Consider the following 10,438-nt stretch of genomic DNA (forward strand, 5'->3'; position numbering starts at 1 on the left):
GTTTTCCAATTTTGAATTGAACCGAAATGGTAATAGAACCTATGAAATCAGAATCGCGTTGTTTTTATATGGTAAGGTTCGATTCGATCGTAAACGGTCGGTTCCAATTTCGACAAACGATTTTGATTCCATTTTGACACTCTTAGTTTGGTTTCTGTTGTGATGTTTTTGTAATTCAATGATACATAATTATATTGGCAGCAAAGTAGATAATGTTCACCCAAAGGTGACATTGTCAAGGCTTAGAAGTTTATGCACAAGAAATTGAGAAGCATGGCCTAGGGATTTCCGAACGTCATTGCCTTCTCGTAGTAATTCCAATGAGAGGACCAATGCATTTTTCAACCCAAAGGTTGAAAAATGTAGCACGGTCGGAACTCTTGTTGCTAGTTCTAATTGCTGGCATAGTTCATTGGGTGTGGGTATAGCACACACATATTGGAAAGGATAGTAATCTAGGGGTTCTTTCTGCCCAAAGGTGATGGGATTTTCGAGAGTTATTGTTCCTTTTGCTGTAAATACAGATGAATAAGAGAACCAGTGCATTCCTAACCCAAAGGATATGGATGTAGTAATGATTGTAACTCTTATTTGGTTTTATATTTGCAAGTGCACTAATTATGTAATTGACTGGCATGTTTATTCATGACTATTATCTTATTAATTGCTTCTTGTTTCTCCATGATGTCTGATCTTAGAAATATTTTTGCTACTCTTATGCTCATTAAAATCAAGTGTTTTCTGATAAGGAAAATGATTAATGTTTTGGATTCAGGTAGTTGTTTCAAAAGTTTTGTACAAGTTACTTGGTTTTAAAGTTTTATGGTGGTGCATTGCTTGTTTTAGTTAATCAGTGGGAGCTCATTGTTTGTTTTGATTAATTAGTGGGAGCTCAATGGGAGCTTGTTTATTATGCTTAACTGTTATGTTGAATGTTTGGTTGTGGAACATGAAAATTTGTGAATATACTTGTTTAAGCTTGGTTTAGCATTTGTATGCATATGTTTATTGATATGTGATTGATTCAAGGCGGTAATGCGAAGGTTTTATGGCCGTAATAGCCAAAAGCAGTATTTAGCCAAAGTTAGGCAGTAAGCTAAGGTTAGGTATTGACCAGTTTTGTGGCGTTTTACCCAAGGGTGGTGGTTAATATCAAAGTAAAGGACCCATAAGGGCATGACAACAGGGTTTATGTGATCACAGGTTGATTGTCATGGTTAATTTCTTATTACTATTCTGGTTAGCAAGTAGGCTTGTGTTTGTGACTGATAGAAAGTTGTACACCATATATTAAGGTGTATCTTCTACTGTTGTTTGACATGAGTCAATTTGTTGGCTGAATCAAGGTTTTAAAGTGGTAATTTGCAGTATGACTCACTAGCCAAATCAATAGGGACGTATGTATAATTGATGTAGCCCAAATGGGAGATTGTAAGATATTTCCAAATATTATGTTGGGTTTAATTAATTATGCTTTAATCTATTGGTGCGAGTCCATGGGCATAAAACCCAGTTTGGGACTACTTTAAGGTTAATGGGGGTATACTAGTCTTTTTCATTATGGGGATTGATAAGGATTAGGGTTTTGTATTATAAATACAAGGTTGTGGTCCCTGCAGCCACTTGATCTCATTTTTTGTTCTTCCCACCAAGAATGTGAGAGGTGTATGTGAGACAAGGAGACTGGAGAAGATCCTGATCAAGGTTTCATTCGCAAAGGATAGCGATGCCAAGGATTATGGATTATTCTATATTGTTCTTCTGCAACATACGTGGGTGCAAGATACACATTGTTTTTTCGTTCTTTTGTTAAATCGTGTTCTAGTTCTCTATATGGAGATGGATTAGGGTTTCACAAAATCCAAAGAATTTCTAACAGGTAGATGAGATAAAGAAGGATAGTTTGTTGATGTGGAAACGGTTAGTGGTGTAGTGGCGGTAGTCTTAGCCGAACTCAATTTTGAAACACCGTGGACACATGATAATAAAGGTCTTCAACCGACACTTTGGAATAAATACCTTCGTTCCTTTCTCCGTCAACCATGCAACCAGAAAAACCCGCTGAAGACTATAATTCCGACCAGAGAACTTTTTTATAGTCTTCAAAGACAGTTTTCAAAACCTTCATTGCAGGCCGAAGAAACCAAGAGAGACCGCAAAGTGGCGGATGAAAAAAAAACATGCTCAATAGCGAACGAAATACACGCTCAGTAGCAGACGAACAAAACACGCTCAGTTGCGGACGAACTAGGCGAAATTTATACAATCAATAGAAGTATCTTAGAGTTGAAAGTCGGCATTTCAGATTAGAATCCACCCAATATTCATTTCTGAAACTTGGAAATGATGATGAAATCTCTAGAACTTCATGAAACTTCAAAGATCAACTCCTCGGGTAAGATAAATTACTGAGGAGTTGCGAGTTTTTTCCTGCCTTTTCTTCTCTCTGCCACGTGGGAAATGACGTTTCAGAGCAGACTTTTTTGAAAGGGTGCAACTAATCAGGAAGGGGGGGACCTAGTTAGAAAAAAAAGATAAGAGGTCACGGTTCATTCGAGAGTTATGAAGTAGGTCAGGGTATTTCTGTCATTTAAAATTAATTTGACGAAAAATGTAGAGTACATACTTTTATAGATTGCATATATATATATATATATGTATCAACCATGCAAATATCTTAATGCAGAGATGCTTCAAGTGATAAAAAAAATTTTGACATCTTTTAAAAACCCAGAATTGGGATCTAGATTGGTTCTCTAATCTGAATCAGCTTGGATCGGTTTGGGTCAGCCTCGGAATCAACATTTTCTAGGCGTCTGGGGGCTTTTGCATACTGGATCAAGGAGAATCGGGATCAGGTGGGGCATTGTTGACCCTTAAACTCTCAATCTACCATCATAGGATGAAATAAGCAAAAATCTTGATATATTCATTTTACGGAGGGATGATTTGGTCATTTGATTGTGGATATGTACGCATCTATTCTCTGGATTATTCACATGTCTAATATAGAGGTAAATCTTTGCTATTTTTTTCAACAGATTGTCAATGATTCAACCAAATGATACCCAAACATCCTACCCAAAAAAAAAAAAATGATACCCAAACAAGTCCTACAACCATAGTTAAAATGGGAATGGCAAAGAAACTTGGCTCGGGTTTTCCTTAAGCCACGGTGAATGGAATCCATTCATCTCGGGGCTTCAAATATGTGCGGGAGGGTATCGGATGGGTATTTTGGGAAACATTCTAAAATCTTATAGGGGTTTATGAACCCTAGGATGATGTGGTGAACCTTCACCGAATGGTGAAGGAAAACTTTCTCCAAAAGCTTTGCGTAGTACATCGTGTTTAAAATGGCTCAAAATCCGAATAAGATGGTCATAAATATAGTCAAGTATTTTGAGTACCCAAAAAACAAAAACAAAAACGAACGGTACAGGTTTTAAACATTTAGACTTGAAAAAAAACACAAAAAAATAACAATATACACATATAAATTGTAGGACCAACTCGTGTCTTATTCATTAGATAATGGCAAAAGGTCTCGTGCACAGTCGTGCATGGTGCATGGTGCATGGTGCATGGTTCGCATACAAGACGTTGGATAGGGACAAAAACCTAATCAAAATGGCAAATGCACGTCCCTATTTGATGAATCGTCGATGCACGGAATCTCCTGTGCATGAATCCTTTCTCCTTAAATAATAATATTTTATGTGCGGGTCATACCTTCTTATAATATTAAATTATTTTTTAGAAATAAAATTTTAAGTTCTTTTTATTTTTCGCTAAAGGTCAGTTTGTACCAAAAAGAAAAATAATTATAAGGAGGAAAAGAGGGCATACCCTGCCTGATTACAAGAACAAAAAATGCCATCAGTAGATTCTTCTTAAATCCAACTAAAAACTAACAAAATCGAAATCTTGGTCTATTCGTGAAAAAAAGTTCTCCCTTTATGCATGAACGAAAAACTATATTGGATGACGAAATCGAATACTTTGCTGCCTCTTTTACTAGAAAGTCAGCTACTATGTTGGCTTCTCTATTGCAGTGAGTGATCTTCTAAGTAATGAAAAAATAAATATTATTTAAGTTATTTTTAACTGCCTTATTTCAATTACAAAATGACAAATATTTTATAAATGCTTCAAAAGATTTTTGGTATTTTTTTAGTCATTTTTTCCGCATCATTGAGATCAATTCAGAAAACGAAAAAAAAAGGGGGAGGGGAGGGGAGGGGAGGGGGGGGGGACAAAAAAAAGTGAGATTTAAATGCATTTTGACTAACTATATGCCTGCAACCCAATTTTCCCACTCTTTCATTTTATAACCTTAACAAAAATATTCTTGTGTTCTATCCATGGTCTCTGACTATGACCGATCTTGATCCTAGTTGTGCTACTGAATGTGATTTCAAAATAAAATTTTAAGTTTTTTTTTAATGGAAAATGTGTTTTAAAGCTTTTAAAACTATTGCTATTTTTTGAGTCAGTTTTCAGTATCATTGAGACCAATTCGGAAAACAGAAAGAAAAAAAAAAAAAAAAGGGAGGGGGGGGGGATTACTTGGATCCACTAGATTAAAAAAAAAAAGTATTACAAAACAAGTGTTACTTGTTTTGTAATACTAATTGTTATTTAAGTAGATCTATATTCTGTCACTCTGAAGACCATGACAATGTTTGAATTCTAATTCCAACAAAGGAAAAGACCATAATTACAATGTGTGACTAAAACTATGTTTTTTGACTTTTGATAATTAAACCTTGAAATGAGTTTACTGTGATCTTTATTCTTATTCATTCTAACTCTTTGGCTCCAAAGTATTATTATTTGTGTCTATTTCTCCTTTCTAGTTTTTACTTTCTACCCAACCCACCTTTTCTAGATGAGGATAGGTAGGTATAGGGAATACCTGATCTGCTTCTTCTGTCTGTAACTTTAGATAAGCACCTTAAGAAGCCAACCCAAAGTCTTCACAAAGAAAAGGCATTGCCAACTTTTTTGGTGATACTGAGGAGAAGAAAGGTACATTCCACTTCCAGCATTTCCACTTCCACTTGCACTTCCACTTTCACTTTCTTCCATTATTTCTTCTGCCTTCTAAGCTCTATCACTTTCCCACTAAGGGTTTGAAAAATATTCACTCTTTTATGCTTCAAAGAGTGGATAGCACCACTTCATGTGGGTAAGAACTAAGAAACCATACTTTAACCCTACTTTGTTTTATGTGGTTTACTTGTCATTGTCACCATCAACCTCTCTCCCCTCTCTCTCTCTCTCTCTCTCTCTCTCATTATTGTCGAAATGAATGGAAAAATATTTATTTGAGATTAAAAAAATGGATTATTCTATGTCACATCCACTGGTACATTCCAGTGGAACTTATAAATATTGTTCGTTAAATATTTGCATTAAAAATAAGGTCGGTACCAACTACACTTTACAGCACATATATATATATATATATATATATATATCCAGGTTATATCTTGATGGTCACATCACAGAGTTCACATTGCTTAAGGTTACAGCTTGGAAATAACTCCACAAAGAGAGAGAAGAAAAAGGTTGAGAAAAGTATTTAACCCATGGAAAAAGGTTGTCTGAGCCGTTGGGACACGTTACATTAGCATCCCTGAGGCTATCTCTCTTCTTTAAATATAAAATGACCTTACTACCCTCTCATGCACGTATGATACTCTTTTGATGCACCTCGTTGTTGTGTTTCTCTGTATCGTTTTTCAGAGAATTTCTTCTTTAATATATTTAATGTAGTAGTTTTCCTTCACCAACGGTGAGGTATTTCTTTGGATGTTTCCTTTAAAGCAGATGAAATTTTATTTTTTTATTTTAATATAATTTTATATAAAAAAGATCTCTAATTAGTGGTGTTTCCTACGCCCTCTCACAAGGTACCGTAAGATGATGCATTTGTCCCCAGATAGATACCCAGATGTGCTCACCCATTGGCTTAGATACTTGTGTACAGACCATGCAACCAAGTAGAAATCTCTTGCCCTAATTTTATTTTACCTGGACGGACTTGGAGGGGAAAATAGGGTGGATATATTTATTTTTTATTTTTTGGGTATAGAGGATAAGAGAATTTGTAACTTTATGGATAATGTTTCTCAATTTTGCTAGTTTAAGTTGTTGGTCTATGTACGGCCTTACCTACTAAGAGTAATAGTTAACAAAATGATTGTCTTGGCTTTATTTTTTTCTTTTAAATCTTTGAAAAAAAATAATTTTGGTGAAAACTTTCCTTCATCGGGGATGGATGAATTTTTTTCCTGTTAGGTTCCCTGTCCCATCCGATTGTTTGGTTCCTCTCATAGGGGGCGGAAATGATAATTTAATCACACTTGGGCAGTGTGTTCGGGCAGAGGGTTAGGCCGTCATTTCTACCCACCTACAAAAGGAATCAGACAACTGTACCAAACAGGTACCAGGCAGGAAACTGAGAGGATAATGATCTAGGATGTACTCTTCACCTATGGATAGAAGCTTGTAATTACAATTCCGCTTATCACACTAAGGTTTGAAATGCCCTTCACTATTCCCAGTGACCTAGACTCTCCTAATAGACAAGAAAGGCATTGTTGTTCGATAAAAAGACATTTAGTCTTCTTCTTACAGACTAAGTTTTCCTACATCCCCAGTCAAGAGAAGAATCTCAATCGATGGGTGTTTATATGATGTGATGGGTATCAAGAATATTGGAAAGAGTCTTTTCGACTTTGACTGATAGAGAGAGTAATGGTAAGGGTTTATGAATTTTTATCACCTCCAATTCGCTGTCGGTTCCAATTTTCTTCAATTCCTCACATAGGAGCAGAAATGACCACCCTACCCCACCTTGGGCAGTGTGTTCAGGCAAGGGATAGGGTGATCATTTCCACTCCTATGTGAAGAATTGGAGGGAATTGGAGCGGACAGAAATTGGAGGTGATAACGATATATGGGTTGGTGAGCCTTACTTCATGGGTGAAGGATAACTTTTGCTCTTCTTTGTTTTTATATACTCTCGTTTATGTGAGACATGTGATAATAAGCTCATAGGAAAAACTCATCCTCACTACCTCACTTTGAATAGCTTATCAATATGGTTTACATTCAACGTGTCACATGGACAAATGAGTGGTTATTCTGAAAATTTGAAACTCAAATTCAATTATATATCTTCAATATATGTCTATATACGTTTATGAATAGGAGACCTTAAAGTTTACTTGCCCACAAAAATTTGGACCCATTTGTGTGTTGCTTCACCTCATCTTTAGGTTCTTTATGTTCTTTTATTCTCTCTCTCTCTCTCTCTCTGGTGCCATAGTCCACAACAGGTCTCACATGTCACGATATGGTTCACTGTAGCTAAGGTTCGTCACACAACTTTAAAATGTGTCATATCATATGAAAGTTGGTTACCATTTATATGGACATTCCATGGTTAAGGCACAACCGATGTGGGATTAAATTTTATAACACTCTCTCTCTCTCTCTCTCTCTATAGATAGATAGATAGATAGATAGATAGATAGATTTAGTTATATACTTTGATTTTAGTTTAAAAAATGAAACTGTTTAAATCGATTAAATTTTGATTTATATATTAAATAAATAACAAATTAAGTAATTGCTTATACTTTTTTACGAAAAATATCTTTTTATTAAAGAATTTCTTATGTTTTTTTTATCCAAAAAAAAATCTCTGGATCTGTTCGGGCCAACTGATGAAAGACATTTTTTTTTTTAAAAAAAAAAAAAAAAAACCAGCTCTAGAATTCTGAACCATTGCGATTCTGGGGTCAAACCACTGGGCAGGCCCATCAAAAAGATTCTAAAAGCAGACTTTTGGTTAGCCCATGATAATGATAATAATAAGTAATGCATCACTAAGTACTAATAAGTGTAGTACTTGGTAATGATTATGCTTACTTTAGGTTAATTGTGATTACAACAATGTCTTTTACTGTTTTTGAAATGTTGGCATCTGATTTGCTTCTGTTGACCGATCTAAAAATTAAAGAGCACTTTGGTAACCCCCCACCCCCTACTGGGATGAATTTGAATCCACTCAAACAGGAAAGAAGAATACAATCAGTGAATTTTTTTATCAAGACTTTGAGATGTAAATCCTAAATAACTACCAAACCAGACAGCTTTAGCAAATGAGCAGCAAAGCATGAGAAATTTCCTCAATTGCTCCACAGCGCCACATAACGTATCAACATCAAGATTTGGTTAGGTTTAGGGTTTAGGATTTAATGTTCTCCAAAATTCCAACAATCAAACCAACCAGTCCTATCCAGCAGTCTACTTAATTAAACAAAAACCAACCAGCCCTAGCTAGGAGGGCCCTATGCCCCTATCTGCCACGGATAGGATAGTTTGGTCCAATTCCAATCCATGTTTGTCTGCTAACGTTGTTTAAACTTCAAGAGTGTAATCGGTTCTTCTGAATGGATTCAATTTCTACCACACAAAAAAAAAAGGGATCCCATTGTTGATAAGGCATACCTTTATTTTAGAATAGTGTTTCCCTCTAGTAGGCGCGATTTTATCCTTTTTCTAATAAAAGTTAGGCTAGTTTTAAACTTCTTTTATCCTTTCCTTTACTAAAAGGTTTAGAAAGATAATAATATAGAAATATCTTGTGGTCCTCTGTTAAACAACTTCAACAATTATTGTTAAAGAATTAACCTTTGAACCGTAATTGAGAAAATGGAAAAGTTTACAAGAAGAAACCACAGCCGTTTAAAATGATCTATAGAATATAAATTTCTCATATTATTCTTAGTCCCTTAGTGATTATTTAATCTAAATAATTGATGGTTAAGGTTGAGGGTCAAATATGGCACAAAACTTATAGAAATTAATTTTATGTTCTTTTCCTTCCACAACATACAATAATGGAAAAGATATAAATAATATAGGGGAGAGAGTGTTCCCCACGATAGTGTCACTATGGCCCCATGGGGAAAGAATTTGCACGTCACACCAATGGAGTCCAAAAAAAGATATGATCCACATAAGAGCTACATATTCAAAGCTTATTAAAAAAAATAAATTAATAATTCATCTGAGAGAAAAATTGCACTCTTTTTTTTTTTTTTTTTAGGTAAACAGAGAAAAATTGCACTCTATCCCATAATAAAATAAGTTCTTTGGATATGTTCAAGTTGGGTGGTCAAACAAAAAAACAGCCTGTTAGGTTGTTTTAATCATAGAGTTAGGTAGATGTGTGTTGGTCCAATTAGAAACCGGTTTAACCAGCTGGAGTGGGCTGGTTTTAATTTAAGGGTGTTTGTTCCTCTTCCTGTTTTTGGATATAAGTTTATGTTTATTTGTAGCTTCTCCTTTTTGGGCATGGATTGGGCTGGTTTTTATTTAAGGACTGGGCTATGTTTGAATGCCAATAAGACAAAAGAAAAAATTCAAAAAAAAAAAATTGAATTTGAGGAGAGAGATAGATACATAAATCAATTGTTGGATCATCATAATTTTTGTCTTATTATGTATTTTTTCTTTTCTTGACTGTTAGATGCCAATAAAAAAAAATTGAATTTGAAGAAAGAGTAAAACACATAAATCAATCGTTGCATCATTATGTTTTTCTTTTTTTTGCCTTTCAAACATAACCTTAGAATGGTGGGTCCCCATCCCATGAAGGTTCTAGGTCAATTTTTATTGTTTCTAATTCTCAATGTCCCTTGACCGTTGAGGGGAGGAAGGAGTCGTTATATCTAGAGGTAATATGTTATACCTAGAGGTAATATGATGTCATCATCATATATTTTGCCCTCCAAAGAAAAGATATATATATATATATCTGGGATTGTGACTTATGCCAGCACTCCCATGAGTCTATCTCTCTCCTCCCCATATGAAATGATACATTTGCCTTTTGTTTTGAGGAGGAGAGAGATAGACATATGGGAGTGTTGGTGTAGGCTACACTCCCTGATAGAAAACTACTTCGCATGTTTATATGATACTGTTATACATCTTTTTAAATATTTATTAAGAAAAAAGTTTTCTATATTGGTTTTTTTTTTAAAAACAGCTTCCCATGAATTTTTTATTATTTTCTCTCTCCTATTCTGTGAACCTTATAATGAGTTTGAAAGCAAGTTTTGTACCATCATTAGTGTGGTGTGGGAGGCTCCCCAAGATGAGTCACAATCCTTCTTACCCCAACCCCCCAAGAGAAAAAAAATATAACTCCAAGGGGGAATTTATCACTAAATTCTTGAAAGCGAAAAAAATTAAAAACAAATGAAAAATATAATAAGACAAAAATCATGATGGAAGTAATGATTAACTTATGTGTTTTTCTCTTTCTTTATATCAAAAAAAATTCTTAGCTGCCAAATGTAGCATAAATTTTAACCCAAAAAAGGAAAAAGAAATTATAGGATAACTTGGTGGT

The sequence above is a fragment of the Telopea speciosissima genome, chromosome 3 (assembly GCF_018873765.1).
Source record: "Telopea speciosissima isolate NSW1024214 ecotype Mountain lineage chromosome 3, Tspe_v1, whole genome shotgun sequence".
Classification (NCBI taxonomy): Eukaryota; Viridiplantae; Streptophyta; class Magnoliopsida; order Proteales; family Proteaceae; genus Telopea; species Telopea speciosissima.